The sequence below is a fragment of the Helianthus annuus genome, chromosome 7, assembly GCF_002127325.2.
Source record: "Helianthus annuus cultivar XRQ/B chromosome 7, HanXRQr2.0-SUNRISE, whole genome shotgun sequence".
Lineage (NCBI taxonomy): Eukaryota > Viridiplantae > Streptophyta > Magnoliopsida > Asterales > Asteraceae > Helianthus > Helianthus annuus.
In genome coordinates this window covers 148,145,154-148,163,969 of record NC_035439.2, presented here as the reverse complement: position 1 = coordinate 148,163,969, position 18,816 = coordinate 148,145,154, and the positions used below count along the sequence as shown (strand labels likewise).

The 18,816-nt window shown below is 33.2% G+C and overlaps 1 long non-coding RNA gene across 1 annotated transcript; it reads left to right on the top strand.

Annotated features, from left to right (window-relative positions):
* The first annotated feature begins 15,211 nt into the window (after nucleotides 1–15,211).
* On the top strand, nucleotides 15,212–17,682 carry LOC110867510. The gene is made up of 3 exons (XR_002551651.2): nucleotides 15,212–15,262; nucleotides 16,000–16,087; nucleotides 17,479–17,682. It is a non-coding gene; the product is annotated as an uncharacterized LOC110867510 (long non-coding RNA).
* The last annotated feature ends 1,134 nt before the right edge of the window (nucleotides 17,683–18,816 follow it).

The following is an 18,816-nucleotide window of genomic DNA, read 5'->3' as shown; positions in this document are numbered from 1 at the left end:
AAGGGAAAAGAGTAAAATAGGAATATGGTCTTGTGTTTAGGCGTTTTTTCATTAAAGTTCAAAAATAAACTTTTTTGTATCCGGATCACTAAAATTTTATTTTTGTTGTAATTTTCATCTAATTGGCAAGATAAGTTAGAATTTTTGTTAACTCCTCCCTTTTTTTCGTTTTTCTCATTTAAATGAAGGGTATAATTGTCATTTTATGCCGTAATATATTTTAATTAAACGAGAAAAACGACAAAAAAGATGAGAAGTTAACAGAAAGTAACTATAACTCAGTTTGCCAATTGAATAAAAACGGTAACTAAAATGAAACATCAAGGACCCAAATACAAAAAAAAATTCATTTTTAAACTGAAGTAATAAAAATAACCTAAACTTAGGGATATTTTAGCATTAAAAAAAAGTCATGATGCCAAACGTTTTCAAACTATTTTTGGACTAGTCTGAAAAAGACATAAAACACATCAAATTAGATGTATCATGTATGTACTGTAGAAAGAAAAACTGAAGTGTATAAAGCTGTGATATAATAAGGCTATGCGGTATGTGATGGTCCTCCCTTAGAGGATGATCCGTTATGTAGGCGTCACGTAGATCGAGTGTGAGGATGGGACAAAGAGGATAGAGCTAAGGAAATGGGGGATGGACATAATATATATATGTATATATTGTATGTACAGGTGTGTGAGAGAGGGTGAGAAACGTCGACATCGTCTTCTTCTTGACGTTTAGGACGCCGCAGCTGGAAAGAAATGAGAGGACGCGCGGCAGCGCTGAAGCTCCACGGGGCGGGGACGAACCCCACACCGCAAAGCCTAAAGATGAGCTTTGCGTGCCCTTCAAATAACATCATTAATCTATCAACTATAGGTATGTTTGACCTACATTTTAAAATATCTGTATATTACATCATGTTTTTTTAATATGTTTTTTTTATAATACCTATATATTACATCATGTTTATTTAATATGCTTTTATGAACTTTAACGACATATTTCCCACCGACTTTATATGGGACGGTTTATTCAGTGCAATGAATTCACTCTTAAATTGTGTCTCTAATATTGCGAAAGAAGTTCTGTCGGCAAATTGGTGATCCAGTGGTACCATCGCAAATCTTGGGACACCTGTTTCCGTCACCAACGCATATACATAAATTTGGATTTGATCTGTCTACTCCTTTTAGACCATGTGTAGTGGTAAAACCAATGTTTTAAAAACCGGTTTTTAAATCAAACCGGATTAGGCTAAAAAATGGTTCAACCGATTGAACCAGGTTGTACCGAGCGGTTCAACCGGGTTGACTAGTTAACTCTATAATTTCATAAATTACAACATTAACTCAAAAGTTAATCCAAAAATGCATGATTACATATTAAAAAATGATCCAAAAGTAAATCTATAATAAAAATAATCCAAAAGATAATCGAAAATCATTCAATTTTCCAACAAGCTCTTTTAAATGAAAGTGTACGATATGTTTAAAACATTTGAGGTTGAATACATCACGATCACTATTATCGTCATCCTCATCAACTAGAGGACAACTATTTTCGTTTCATACAATATTAAATAAGAACTTTTAGTTACGAATAATTATAATATATAAAAATTACATAAGATAAGTAAAATATATAATAAAAATAAGTAACAACCCAAACTAAAATAACCCTGAGCCGGTACCGGTATTACGTTTCAAACCGGTATACCGGATTTTACCGCCGGTACAAACCTTATGCCGTTTCACTTATTTACCGAGGTGTTTCGTACCGGATTTACATCTGGAAACAGTAATACCGGTATAACCGGCCGGTATTTACCGGTTTTTAAAACATTGGGTAAAACAAAATAATGCCCCCACCATGGGGCATTATTCGACACGTGTCATCACAGTCAGCATGAGACATTATTGCAAAAGTGGTGTAGTGGGGCATTATTCCAATAACGTCCATGCAATCGTGTGTGTGTGTAAATTTTAGAATTAAAAAAAAGAAGCTACTAGTCATTATGTGATTGGCCAGTCAAACTACTAGTCTCAAGCCCAATGCACCTTCAGCGTTTTAATTAAAACGCCTAACCCCATTTTTTTTCAAAAAAAAAAGCCTTATAACGCCTAGTGTAGTGGGGGTTGGGGCGTTTTTTTCCATTTTTTTTAAAATACCGCCCCACTACGGGTGGTCTTAGTAGTGTAAGATGTTGGAAATGTTCGGTGAAACTATTTTTTTTAACGTAAACGAAACTATTACTAAATACTTTTTTATACCAGCGTAATCACCCGATTATATCCATCTCCACTAGGCCATAATGGATATATACCAATTCAGGAGGAAACCAAATAAATCTGGGAAAACCTCCTTGTGAGACTCGAACCCAAGACCTAATGGTCACTAAGCCTTATCTCATCTCAAAATGCTACCAGGCTATAATACTATGGGCATTACCAAATACCTTATATTATTAATATAGTTTAAACATTTCTTTATTTTATACCTTGTCAGAAAACAAATACTCGAACATGTTATCTACGTGCGATAAGTAGGTTTCTGGGAATATAAATTGTAATGTAACAAATAATTTTAGTATCAACCGTGTACGAAAACATGTTACTCAGAGAATGTTAATATGGTATAGGGTAGTGGTGGAAGATAAATTATAAACAAGTATCAAGACGCTACGCACACACAAAGAACCAACCGAGAAAAAGAAAAATTGGATACCTGTCTAGGCGTATGCCATGCGGTGTAGCTGTATGCGTCCTCTAAAATGCATTTTTAATTAGTCGTTTTGTTTAAGAGCATCTACGTCGGCTCATCCATTGATATAGTCCGGATTTGGTACTATTTTTTACTCGTACCCGTACTGAATACCGAAATCAATAAAATTTGGTATCGCTACATGTGCCAAATAGACAAACAGTAAAAATTGGTAAGGGTACAAGTACCGGTACTTGTATGGGTATTTGGGAAAAAATTCTCACCCCTAATGTGAATTGTGAGATGGATATATGTTGATGTAGAAAAAGTGACGTGGAACGGAAGCGATAAAAATGTTAGATGCCTTCTAGCAAACATTTTGAGATAAAACTCATATGAGAGAAAATTCAGATAAGGAGCCACTTATTCGAATGGTCAACTCATACATGGACTGATGGTAATGTGGGAGAAGAGTGAAAAAACAATCTATAGCTCAAAAAATAAAAAGGACAAGACTGTTAGAAATTTATGTTTTATTTAGATTTTTGGTTTTATTATTTATTTGAATTAAAGTCTAGATTGTAGGTTATGTTGACCGAAATTAATGTTCCGCTTATGTATCTATTAAGAGTCTAGTCAATTTTTCTGTAATTTTGACCAAATTGAGTTAGAGATTACTAGAATGTCCTATAAATAAAGACTCTATTGTAATCTTTGAAATAACTTTTGATATATATATTTTTTTGAACGGCAAATTTGGATCACTGACAGACCACTGGAGTATCATCGTGCCACCAGAGGAACCACCCGATCATATCCATCTCTACTAGGCATAATGCCACACCAATTCAGGAGGAAACCCAATAAACATGGGAAAACCCCCTTGTGGGAATCGAACCCAGGACCTATTGGTCCCAAAGCCTTATCCTACCACCAAAATGCCACTAGGCTATAAAGCCATGGGCAATATTAACAAATATTCTCTCATATAAACGTTTGCTAGGATGCTTCATGACCAAAATCAGTTTCTAGGTAAAGCTGAAAGGGGACATATTTGGAAATTTATGTGATCACATCTTCCTATCATAGTTTCATATGGTGGTTAAACATTTACATGTTGTTAATTAAACATTTTATGTCTATGTTGGTTACTAGTTTAATCTAATTAAGTTGATTACATTTTACATTATTGAATTACAACAATTTGTTTCTCGTTCGGTTATATGATCTTAAAGTATACATCCACTAATTAACATAACTTAAATGACATCCACGTGAATTATTTTGCTTACTCTAGCAGTCTAGCTTACTAAGATAAAATGGTTCTAATATCTTTCATCAGAATAAGTTATACTCCACTCACACGAGTTGAGAAACAATAAAAAAGCAAGACGGAAAAAACCTACATGCTTATAACTCCACACTTGATAATACGGTATTTGAACATTTAAAATTTGATAGCTTACTCCGCAATTATAATTATGTGGATTTTAAAGGTTTAAGCAAATTCTCACGTTTATGTATAAAGGTTTAAATTTTATTTGTGACGACTTCGATTATAAATTCTTACAAATGTGTGGATATGTCAAAGAAAAGATGTCAAAAGACACTTTCATATATTTATGCTTGCTTTTACGGTATTGAAGCTATTAAACTATTTGAGAGGTATATAAAACAATTCATAGGTGTTCAGAAAGAATACAAATCTTTAATAAATCCACTTTTGAATGTAAGATATAAAACACTGTACACAAGCCTATCCACTATCCAGTGAAGAACCCCACACATAATAATACCTACACCCTTCATGGCCCAAAATAACTGCTTGCCATACAATTTCCACTTCATGCGGCGTTGGACAATTGTCAGAATTCCCTTTCTTTTTATCTAAAAATCCTTTTAGGTTGTGGAATACCTAACCTTAAGTTCAAGGAAATCCTAGCCCTCAGATTTAAGATTTAGGGACACTAATTTTTTTTTTTTTTTGAACGTATTTAGGGACACTAATTCTTGATACGACTTAAAACACAACGTTAAAAAAATGTATTAGGTTGAGTAAAACAACTTGCTTTAATAAACATGCTTTGTTTAGATCGACCCATTTTAGAAACATGTCATGTTCGGGTTGATCAGTATAGTATAAACTCGTTGACTTGTTAACCTGTTTAAGATTTTTTTTTCACAAAACTTTTTTATTTATTTTTGTTTTCCCCATTATTGATATTTCTTAAGATACACTTGCAATTTTCAATCCATTTTTAAGATTTTCGAAAAACAAACTCTTTATATACTCATTTACTCTGCCGAGTTTAAATTATTTTCATTGTTTTCTTTTAAAAAAAAATCTTTTATATAGTTAGTCATTATAATGTTAATTTTATCGCATCATATTATCTACTTATTACACATTCACACTTATACTAATTTAACTGACAACACGTTTACAAATTGTTAAAATGTTTGACTCATTTAAAAGAATGGGTGTTAAAGTAATCATGTTTGGATTGACCCAAATTTTATACATGTGAGGTTAGAGTTGAAGTCTTTGATAAAAATAATAATATGGGTTGTGTTCAGGTTGCACATTTCAACCTGTCAACCGACACGATTGACACCCGTACTTAAACTCATATTGATGTAACTGGTATGATATTAGATGATATTTCATATATATCTTCATCCGGATCAAGCAAAATATATTAATATATGTTAACATAATCTGAAAAAAGTATGTTTAAATGGTATCTTGAAGTTGTTTGGTATTTGAAAAATGTTAAAAAAATACAGAATTGTTAGAAGAATAGAACTATATACGTAGAGTTGAGTGTTCAATATTTTAAGTCCATTAGGGTAGTAGGGTCAAGGCCCAAAGGTGAACTCCTTACATGGGCTCTTATAGTTTAGCCTTAATGGGCTTTGGATTTCCAGAATGTAAGAATACATCCCCATCACTTTGCAAAATGATGGAAATATTTTTATCCATTTAAATCTAAGATTTTAACGATCAGTGGCGTCTCTGAGAATTCACGTACCTTGTTTGAGCTCGAAAAATGTGCCCATATGCTTTAACAAAAATTGTTTTTCTATTTTTATTTTTTAAAATCATATTAGTATTGGGTTGGGCCCAATAAACCTAATATTAAGTTGGGTAAATTATAAAGCATAAAAAGATATTTGATAATGGGCCTCTATATTGGATTTGTATGTGTTTACAATTTTTTTTAAATAATATATATATATATCGATTTAAAAAAAAAATCCCGTGTCCCTCGAAATCACGGGCCTTATGCGGAAGTCCTCCCCGCACACCATAAGAGCCGCCCCTGTTAACGATAAAAAAAATATTTAACACTACACGATAATATACAATGGTCTTATAATATGAGGCATCCAACTAAGATATGAATAAAGGTTTGAATCCTATTTGGGTAATATAGAAAGAAAATAAAAAGAATACTTTTTTGGGGGCAAAACTAACATGTGCTAAAGTGTGTCATCACAAATAATATGATTAAAAAATTACATGACATCAATGTTTTAAAAATCGGTATTTTAATCGTATCGTTTTAACCAGTTCAACCGGCCGGTTTAAACCGGTTTTTAAAACATTGCATGACACTTAATAAAATTATAACAATCCGAAGAATTCTAAAATATTATATACTAAAAAATAATCATTTATAGTTGTGTTCATTTAATATTTGAAACACAGTTAGCTGACTGGCAATACTTAAAAACCTAATAATAAATATGTGTGTGACATCAAAATCTTATGGGAAAAATAAGTAAACTAAGAACAGAAATGAAGTAGTTGTATGAGAAGTTTAGATGTTATTAGAAAGAATCATGGTAGATAGTATTCTGGTCTCATCTGCCTTTGGTGGGAATAGATGAATTAATGAATGATATAATATGATATTATAACAAATCTAATTAATGAAATTAATATTATCTTTCTCTATCATCGATACCTACACAATATAATTCCAGAGCATATCATCTCATGTCATCTCATCTTTGTCGTATTATTAATCCACTGTGACGACAATTTGTAAAGAATATACCAACATTTTTGGAATGCGAAAGTTATCTGATTAAACATATATGTATTCTCCGATTTATTGGAGATTATGTTGGATATTTTAGTGTAATTGGGACTAGTTTAGGGATCAAAGTGAATGGTAATACATATTAAGCAAGTTAGGAGATATGGAAGTGCACATTTGTTTAAGTTGTTATAGTTCTAAGTGTTAGGGCGGAGCCCTAATCAATGGGGGCAGGGGTCTGGGGGCAACGCCCCTGGGAGCAGGGTGTTAAAGTAATCAACAAGCAGAGCCCCTGGCACTAGTTCTCATTCTCGATCTGAAAATAACTACACGCCTCCCAAATCATCCGTTGCAAATTACTTTCCCCAACAGATTATAGAATGCCAAATTTGTATAATTGACGTGATTTTAATTTACACACACACATATATAGAGAGAGAGACACAGAGGGAGAGAGAGGGTGTGTAGAATACGATAGTATCTTAGCGTGCGAAGATACGCGAGCAGGAGATTGAGACGTGTGTCATTCCTTATTTTTTATAACCTGTGTGATTATGTATATAACATGCATAATTAGGTTTTGAAACAACCCATGTGTAATTTTGAGTTTAACATGCGTAATTTTCATGTTTGGTGGCATACGTTTTTTGATTTTTTTTGTTATAACGTGTATAATTATGCAAATAACATGCATAATTAGAGTTTAACCCAACCCATACATAACTATGCAATAAGTGCATAGTCTAATGAATGTGTGTCAATAAATGATCGATCTTAAAATCTTTGTATAATATAAAGATCAAATACAAATAATTTTAACGTACAAAACGTACGAACTAAATGTTTTTCTGAAAAAACGCGGTGATATTTTCGTAATTATTAGCAATAACCAAAATTACTCTACAAATGATCGTGTAGAGTAATTTTGTAAAATGTATCAGCAGAGTAATTTTGATCATGTAGAGTAATTATCAAAATTACTCTACAAGTGTATCAAAATTACCCTGCATCAAAATTACTTTACAAGGGAATCAAAATTCCTCTGCAAGTTTATCAAACAATATACAATTCAAATAATTTTGTAAAATGATCCTGTAGAGTAATTTTGATCTTGTAGAGTAATTTTGTAAAATGTTCTTGTAGAGTAATTTTGTAAAAAAAAAAAAAGCATTTAGTTTTGAGGTTTACTTTTATAGTTTAGTTTTTAGCATTTAGTTTGGGGGGAGGGGGTTACGTTTTTTTGGTTTTTGGGGGTAGGGAGGGGGGTTAGGTTTTTTTAGGTTTTTGGGGGTTAGTTTTTTTTTTGTTTTTCGTTTTTTTTTTTTTTTTTTTTTTTTGAGGGGGGGGGGTTAGGTTTTTCTGGGGTTTGTTTGGTGAGCTATAGTTTTTTGATCAAAATTAGTTTACAAAATTACTCTACAAGATTAAAATTACTCTAAATGATCATTTGTAGAGTAATTTTGATAATTACCTTACGAGCAAATAATTACAAAATGCCACCGCATTTTTTTACGTTTTTCATGTTATTTGTATATTTAGTACGTTAAAGATATTTGTATGGGAACTTTACTCTCTTTGTATAAGCATGTTTTAAAACGTCACTAAGCTTTTTAAAATTAATAAAGGCTGTTAGCGGCGGTCATTAACCTATAATAAATAAGCAACTAACTTGTGCTTAAGGTTGTTGTAACTTTAGCTTTGGGAGTTTTAAAAAAAAAAAAATGGAATTTTCCTTTTTAACCTTCAAGTTTTAATCCTTGACAATTTAAGCTTAAAGTTTTAATCTTTGCTTCCTTTTTAACACTAGAGTTTTAATCTTTGACAATTTAAGTTTAAAGTTTAATCTTTGGTAATTTAACCCCTTTAATTAATTTGATTTTTCACTTCTAATTCAAAAATTTCAATCTTTTGCGATTTAACCACTTTGATTTTTTTTACTTATGTGTTATAATCTTGGCTTTTGGGGAGTTTTCAAAGAAAAAATGGTTATTCATATGGTTGTTCCGTTGTTGTAACCTTGGCTTTGGGGATTTTTCAAATTTTTTCGCTTTATGGTTCATTCGAAATTTTGTGACTTAACACATCGCAACGTGCGTCTTTGGTTTAACGTTTTTACGTTTCGTTCTAACGCGAGTTAACACGACGCAACGTGCGTGTGTGGGTGAACGTTTTTGTGACACCCGTGTCACCGCGACCATCAAACAGATACCAAGCCGATGAAATATCGTAATTCATACTTGGGATCTTGTATAAATATGTGTATCTATTGCACATATCAATTCTAGTTATACAAAAGTTGCAACTTAGCAAGTTGCAAAGGAAAATCTAGCGGCGGTCATTATACGCAAGTTGCAGTTGCAACTTACCAACTTGCAAAGGAAAATCTAGAAACTTACCTGAGGTCACCTCCTCTCTGTCGCCACTTCGTCCCCACCAAAACTTTATTTTTATCACTTTTTCTTATAATATAATCAAATTTCTTCATTTTCTAAGGTAACTTTTAATCATCTGTCATCAACATTATTAATAAAATAATAATAACCAAGACTAATTGTATGTGATGAAAGAGTGGTTAATCAGAGAGGTTAATTCACTGGTCTCGTTAAGTAAGGTTAATCCTTTCTTTTCATCGGTGACTGGATCGTCTGCTAACCTGTCTCCTGCACAACGAAGCACACCGTGACTCGTAACAAGCAGGATGGGGTGCGGGTGCTCCTAGTTACCACTCTCCGGCGTGAGAATCAGTATTTGCTTGAGAGCAAAGTGTGTGATAGTAGTAAGTGTGAGAGAGAGCAGATAAGCGATACCTCAAACCTAGTCCAGGATGGGTATATGTAGCCGAAGAGTGCAGGAGGGTAATTGAGTGGCTAGACTGACAACGCACAGCCCCTTGCAGGTGTGTCAAGCGCGTAGGTCACGGAGGTGATGCCACGTCCTGCTGTGGCTGTCAGTCTGTTCGCCAGCGTTGCATACATGTGGGTTGGACAGGTGACTGCTGTTAGTGACACGTGCTGTTTTGGACACTTGAGCCAAAGTGTCAGTCCTACTTACGTCCCTTGTCTTGACGAAAGTATCTATAGGATACGGTGATGGGCCGCATCGCTATGTGCGGTAACTGCGATCGTTACCGCGTCCCTTGTCGTGACGAAAATAGCCGTTTTCATACACGAGTTAAGTCTTCTCATCACTTGTCCGATTGGAACAGTTAACCGCGTTCACGCGTGCCCGCACGGACGTAGATAAGTCTTTGTTGATGGGAGTATTTGATAAGGGTGATGGTTACTCGCGACCGGTTTGATGCGAGACCTGGGACTATCCGTAAATAATCTTATATATAAAAGAAAACTACATCAAAAAATTTGCCAAAGTACTATAAGGCTATAGGGTGTGGGGGTCATGGTTGAGACATGATTTGCCACCTAGGAACATGAATGGAAAGCTACACCACCCCTTGCTTGATCCACCATGATTTGCATGGATTAAACCGTGACAACCATGGTCCTTCTTTCCATTTTTAACAAATTATTTTCTTTTTCTTTAGACAAAGATAAATTAAAATAAATAAGGGGCTATTGGTTTGGGTCATGACCACACCCTTAGGGTAGTGATTTTGGATGGTGGATTAGAGGTGGGTTACATGACACTGATGTGGAGGATCATGATGGTAATAAAAGTCATAACCACACCCTATCCTATAGCCTAAGTCTATAACTTTTATGAGACCTCATGTAGATATTCAACACTAACTCGATTGAACTTTTGTTTTTTATATATAAGGAAAATTATATCCAAAAATTTGACAACTTTTATGACACCTCATGTCGATATTAACTCGATTTACATCTTATAACAATGTATCAGTTTTCAAGATTTGATATATGAATGAACTCAGATTCTTTCCTGAAAACTCTCGAATCAATTTAGGCCTTGGCGTAAAAAAGAATTGGGCACAAAATTGTGATTAAGGGGAAATGAATTAAAAAAATAAAACTTTAGTGGTAAAGCCGAGACTTGAACTTGAGAGCTTTACATCATCTTGAGATGGTTTTTCCACTACACAACCAACACGTTTTACTTAATAAAAGGATGAATATACTAAATATATAATTTAATAAATATATAAAAGCTTATAAAGACTTTTCGAACCCTTTGAAACATTTGGGCCTCGAATGTCGACACGGATTGACCGGCCCAAGAGCCAGCCCTAAATGAACTATATGAAGATATTAATGCGTCATAATAATTACAACAATACTTTAAATTCAACTTATAGTTTAATGAACACATATATCATTTACCTATATATTAATTAATTTACCTATATATTAAAAACAGAATGGAGTGAACAGTAATAAAAATAGAATTGAATGAATGGTATTGGGTACCGAGCTCATCAAATCCTGTAGCAACGTAGCAATGCAAGTAATTATACTATTTGGATTACTTTCATACACACACGAAGTAAACTGTATTTCGTTTGAATGAGATTTTATATACACAACTTATTTTGCTTTATTTTTTTGTCTTTTTCTTTAATGAATAAATTGTAGCATATAAAATTAACTTGGATATTTAGATTATTGATGAGCAAATCGTATCAAATCCTGCAATCAAATGGTATCGTATCGGTACCAAATTTAGTATACCAAATGATCATTTTCGGTACCAATTTGGTACCCACCTTTTGGCATTTTCAAAATCGTTATTCTCGGTTCGACACCAGTCTAGCACCATACCTGTATTTATTGAATTTTACCTTCAAATACCATACCGTGTTGTACCGAGCATTTTCGATGCCGGTACCTAATTTCGATGATTTTCTGGATCGGTACTTTCGTTGGCGTTATCAGTACCGAACTCATCCATATTTTAACGTGTTAGCACCGTAATAATTACTCTAAAATACAAGTGTCAAACCCATTCTTTATCTTTTATATGGGCTTTGACTATGTGTTGTGAACCGTGACGAGGGTGTGGTGCCCCTGCCCACGTAGAACTCTTGGGCGCAAAACGCTGCCTATAGGGGCGTGGGTGCATATATATGTATATTTACAGTGTTGAGTTTAAATGAGAAGAAATTTTTTTGTGAGAACAAAAAAGAATAAGTTTCAACCACTAAAAATGATTCATTTACTTCATCTAATATTTGCATTTAATTTTAATGTAAGGGTATATTGGTAAATTTACATAGATCACTAATTTGTATTTTTCCACTTTAATAACTAAGTAAATTAAATTTGTAACTCCTTTCAATATATATATATTTTTTTTCAAATTAAAAGACAATTTAATTTAAAGTGTAGAATAAATTACTAGATGTGTAGGATATATTTTGGGATGTGTAAGATAAATTTCGACGTGTGTAGAATAAAATTCTATAATGTGTAGGGTATATGTAGGAAAATTTTGATATATGTAAGTTTTGTAGATTATATATTGGATAATTAATGATTAGTTTACTGATTATTTAAAGAGAGAAAAATAAATAAGATCAGTTATAAACGAATTAGTATTTTACCAATATGTCATTTATTCTTGTTATTCTCTCAATAATTTTCTTCTCATTTGATTTACATCAGTGAATTTGTGAACCGAGTAAACAAATCCTTGCCATTGATTTACATCATCAAATCGTAAAATACACTAACGTATGTTCATCATCAAATCCTGGCCATTGATTTACCCTTGTGTATTGATAACTAAGGGCTAGGATTAATTCACTAGTGTTCACTATTAAGGAGGTTGTTCACAAATGAAACTAATCACATATATATATATATATATATATATATATAGGACAATGCTAGATAGAAAACTAATCATATATATATATATATATATATAGGACAATGCTAGATAGAAAACCCTAAAAATTTGAGAAAACCCTAGAAAACCCAACCTCCCGACCTTTTTTTTAAAAAAAAAATAACACATAGTTTTGAGCCAAAAAAATAAAAAAAGCGCCGAGTGGATGTTTTTAAAAAAAATAAACAAGTTTCAGCAACTTTCTTCACTAACATGTGTTAGACAAAAAAGTGCTGAAACTTGTTTATTTTTAAAAAAAAAAACCACTCGGCGCTTTTTTGATTTTTTTGGCTCAAAACTCTTAAAAACATGTATATTACATGTGTTATTTTTTTCAAAAAAAAAAAAAAGTCGGGAGGTTGGGTTTTCTAGGGTTTTCTCAAATTTTTAGGGTTTTCTACCTAGCCCTACCCTATATATATATATATATATATATATATATATAGGAGAAGGATCATTTAGAAACTACCCTTTATTGTGAGAACCAGAGAACCAATGTGAACGCAACAAAAAATAGCTAAAACACACACAAATTTTTTTAATAATTTTTAATGAAAAATCGTTGGATTTCGTTATTAAAAAAATTTTGGCTACTAAAAGTAGCGATTTAAACATAAAAAAATTAAAAAAAAAATTGTGTGTTTTTTAGATTTTTTAAGATTATTTAAGATTTTTTTTTAAGGTTTAGTTTTTAGCATTTAGCTTGGGTGGAGGGTGGGGGGGGGGGGGGGGTTAGGTCTTTTTTTAGGTTTTTTGGTGGTGTAGTGGGTTTATTTTGTTGTGTTCATATTGGTTCTCGCGGTTATCGCAATAAAGGTGATTCTCGTATGAACGCTACCCTATAGATGTTGCAAGTTATTGTAAAGAATATTTTTTTTATTTAAAAAAAGTAATTTACAAAAGCGCAAAAGGTGAAATTCATATTTCCACATAGAATCATTAATAAATAGTACACCACCCCCTCTTGATTGATGGTGGTTTTTATGGATTAAACCACTATTATCACGACCCTCCCATTTGATAATTTTAAGAAAAAAATAAGTTAAAAAAATAAAGGAGATAGTGGTTTAAGTTATGATCACACCCTTAAGGTAGTGGTTTTGAATGGTAGATTAAACATAGATGACATAACGTTTATGTGAAGGGTCATAGTGGTTATAATGATCATGACCACACTCTATAGACCCTGTAGCCTAACACAAAATACACACGCGATAGGAATACGACAGATTGTTTAAGATAAGGCCCAACAGCCAACTTGCAACATACCCAGCCTGTCTCCTTATCATCCACATTTTTCAACATTCAAAACGAAATATTATAACCAAAACTAATAGATTATCCAGGAAGTCATAGTTTTTGTCTTTACTTATATATACACTTGTATTGTTTCTATGTTATAGTGAAATAGAAAATTAAGATTTAACTAAAACTCGTTTTAATAGACATGTCAAACTAAATTTAACTTTTTATAATAGAAAAAAATAAGATTTAACTAAAACTAGTTTTAATAGACATGTCAAACAAAACTTAACTAAAAAAAAGGTTAAAAAGATAATTCTATTTTTAAAATAATCTAAATATTAATAAAAGACTCCATTTAATGCCACATGTCATTCTCTCCTTCAACCTTATAAATTTTATTTATGTTTACTTTAAAATATTTGTTTAATAATTAATGTATGGTTATTACATATTATAAATTATATATAATATCAATAAATAATTGAATACTTAATTAATATAACTAGAATCCATATATCCGTGTATGATTTTTATATATATTCTTTATATTTTTATTGCAGCTACTGCAATGTAAAAATACAAATACTTGATAAACATTGGTATTAACTTGAATCACAAAAAATACGAATCCTTGATAAATATTGATACAACTTAAATCACTTATCTTATAACCTAGGTTATAACAAATCTTCTAGTCTAACTTATTCTTCAAATAATATCCATGTGAAATTCTCTCCTTTAACATCATAATTTTTATATATTTATTTAATATATTTCTTTGATAAATAACTTCGTCACATGACATTTTCTCCTTCAATCTTTTAATAATATTATTAATATCTAAATCTAATATCTAATATATTATTAATATCTCTTGAACTAATATGAAAAGAATTAATTCACAAATATTAAACTAATCAAAGATAATAAACAAATTGAAATCATATCGTGTATTACGCAGATAATAGATAAGTATTTAACCACTAATTAAAGTTTATTCTATTAATATATAATAGTTTATTCAAGTTTAAAAAAAATTAACTTTTTTTTTGTAATTTATGGTGTTGTACCTCATGCATAGTTTTTTTTTCTTTTTCTTTTTTGTAACACCCCAAAATCAAATTATTAATTTGCTAGTTTGTTATCATGTTTAACAAAATGAGGTATAATAACTAGGTTAGTAAACCTAGTTAAATGTCTAGCAAATTAAGTAAAGGAATGAAACTTGTGGCAACTATGATGGGTAATAAACTTGAGGGACTAGGATTGCCAAATTTGAAAATGAATTTAATTAAAACAAAAATCTCATACACACAAGGTGTGTGTGTGCGTGAGAACGAGCAGGAGCAAGGGGGAAACCCTTCTCCTTCAACTACTTACAAGAACTCAAGAATTGAACCTGATTTTGGAGATAAATCGGATGCATGAGCTTATATTCCTAATCATCTAGACAAGATGAACATGTGGTAAGTTGAAATTTGTGAATTTTTGATCTTACATGAAGTGGGTTATTGATTAATCCACGAATTGGTATGAAATTAAGCATGATTATATGTTAGAATCGCTAAATAAAACGTGTATTATGTATGATTTCGGTTAATTTGATGATTAAAGAAGAAACCCACAACCTTGAATGAAGGTAGCGACATGGGTGTTCTACCCATGTCCAATCCTTGTTTGATGTATTTGTTACTAGCTTGAAATGGGTTTGGTGATATTAGTTTAGGGTTAATTGTATAAATGGAATGTGATTTTGAACACTCTCTTGGTGATCGGGAATTTGGAAGCTAATGACTATGCTTGAACTAGTTGTAAACTATGCATAGTAGGTTGTACGCACACCAAGTGCTTGATAAAATGACTAGGTGAAGCTAGAAAGTGAAATTGTATGCAAGTTGTGAGTTTACATGTATACAAAGCGATTGTGATAAAAGTAGTAGTTTACTAACTTGGGAAAAATATGCTTTAGATGATAATCGTATATGAATTCGGGTTGAAAGTATATGTCGGTCAAACTTATGCATTAGGAGCTTGTACATTGTGTGATAGTGAATTTGGATTTCGAAGATATTAAATATTATGGTTGACAAATCATGTCGTATGCATGTTAGTAAAAATAATCGATGTTGATAAGAATAGGTAAATATGTGTTAATTTGAATGAGCATGAATACTAACATGATTTTGGCATGGCGACATGAAAGAATTGGAATCACACGAGCATGGGCCAAGCATGGAAGGTTAACGGGTCAAGATGAGGCAAGGAAGCGGTTACGAACACGGATGCACAAGGTAAGTAATTTCTATAATTACTTCTTAGTTGTTTATGTAAAGTTATGTGCAAACTAATTAGTATGATAATTGAGGTAAAAAAAAGAAATGAAATTGTATGATAGCAATGAAACATTAAACGGATCTTAGCTTTGATCCGAGTGAGGTATGTGTGATTAAAAATTGTAGCTAAGTAGTAGAATTGGTTACTTGGGCAAGGAAGTCCTTTGTTGTTAAGGATAGGGCTAAATTGACAAAAACGCCCTTGATGGGTATTTCGGCCAAATGACCTTAAAAGTCGTTTGGAAACGAGCTATTTGATTAGAGTAATGTCTTGGTCAAGTATAAAAGCGAAGCATAGAGTTTTGTATGTCATAGACCATTTAATGCGCAAATACCCATAACGGGTCAAAAATAAGCCTTTGAGCGAAAATGGGTTAAGAGGATGCAAGGCAACCGGGAATTTAACTTTTCATGATAGTCGAAAGTAGAATGATTAAGTTCATATGGCATTGGGGTCAAATAATCAGATTATGTTGGTAAAAAGCATGAACGGGTCAAATAGTTAGAAAATTGTAATAAGTCGAATGCATGTAAGTTAAGAATTTCCTTAATCCGGAGGTAGGATTTTAAGTCCATATGGTAGAATGTGAATTTACAAGCATGTGGGAAGAAACGGGAGGTTAAACGGGTAAACGGTTCAAAAGTTACGCAAGTTTTAGCGTTTTCGGACATCGAAATGGATCTGCAGCGAAATGGCGCATGGTCATGCGCTTGGCCGCATGGTCGTGCGCTTGGCCGCATGGTCGTGCGCTTGGCCGCATGGTCGTGCGATTTCGAGCAAATCATTGCACTAGCTTGTGCACTGCCAGTGCCCCCAACGTCGTAGGAACTGCACGGTCGTGCGGTTGGACGCATGGCCGTGCATCAGTTGCCACTGCACGGTCGTGCGGTTGGACGCATGGCCGTGCATCAGCTGCCAGTTCAGTATAATGTGCAGAATTTGTACAAAACAGTCCCGTAACTGAAAAGGAGTCCCGAATCGTATTCTAAACTTATTATAGAATGTTTATGGGATACGATGAGCGTGTATGCAATTATATATGGAGCGAAATAAGTAGAAAGGCGTAGGTAAATATAGGTAGAGATTTACCTACATGATTAGTAAAAGAGAACCCTTGGGCAACGCGTCAAACGCGTCTAGAAACGTATGTATGTGAGTAGGTAAGTGTGTATGTAGGCATGTATGTAGGTATGCACGTATGTAGGTACGCACATATGTATGTTGGTACGCAAGTATGTGGGTAGTTATGTGTGAACGTTTGCGTATATATATATATATATATATATATATGCATGTATTCAATGAAATTGAGTACTGACGATAATAATAGCGTGCCTTGTGAACAAAGTGTAACGCAGGTACAACGAGGAAGTCTCACCACGGAATGTATAATCAGATAGAAAGCTGGGATGTGACGAGATAATGAAATGAATAGTCAGTTGGTATGTAATGCAGGAATGAGTACATTGAATTCCAATGAAAATTCAAGCCGAATCCGGAACAAGGGAATGCGAAGGGATAGTTGAATGAACTAATGTCACATTATCGAATGTTATTCAATTTCTAATTATATGAGATTAATGTTATATGATGTTGTCGTAGACTAATGGTTAAGTTGTATGTGATGCCCACAGGTGCTACTCGGACTTCTCCTGCTACTAAGGATGTGAAGCGGACGTAGATCGAGTCAAGAGCAAGGATTGTACGGAAAGATCGGTCACATAGTTGAAGTATATAACATCTAGAAGTCTGAATTTTTGTACGAACGTTGTGAATTCTTTTTATAGAACGTTTGACTTTTGAGAAATTGGAACCTTCATGTAAGTAATGTTGTTGATAAAGAAAGAAAATTTAAGGCTCTTTTTCCGCTGCGTCATTTTTAGGGTTAAACGTGTTAGGGCGTAACAAGTTGGTATCAGAGCCCTGGTTTGAGAGAATCAAGTAGAAGGAGGTAAATACTTGAACTCAAACCGGTGTGCTCTCGTGATCAAGAACCCGTACAATCCAAGACTCGATCAAGGCCTAAAGGCAAAAGCGAATGTAAGTGTATATTAGATTATGTATTCGAAGGAAACTAATAGTATGTTATGTGAAGGGTAAGCACAATTGTTTGGAAGGGATAATCCGTGAATGCGGGCTAGGACCGGCAACAAGGCAAGTAATAAGACGAATTGACCCCAGGTACGTAAACCTAACGTGCGGGCGTACGAAGTGGTATAATTAAGCAAGTGAAAGAAAATTTTTAAACGAAATATAAGAACGACATGGTAAATAAGTTTTGAAAATGTTACACGTGCCGAAACTAAATTCTTCGGACATAAGGTGGCGATTACGCGAAGACACGAAACTAATACGTGGAATGTGTACCTGGCCAGTGCACAAGAAACGTATGACGTTCGTGAGACCGTGATAATCGTTACAGGTATGTCCGATAGAAATTGGTAGCAGCTAGACGTGTGGGTGAAATGGGTAGTAAGACTCTCGGGAGATTGAGAGTACTATGTAAGAGTGAAAGGTGTGAGTGATAAGAATGAAATGTTGAATCCATGAGAAAGTATGGATCGGCAATGTATGAAAACAATGTTTGAATCCGCAAGACGGATTCAAAGAATGAAAGATGTGAACGCAATTCTTGAATCCGCAAGACGGACTCAAGGAATGAAAGAAAGGAATGCAATGCTTGAAT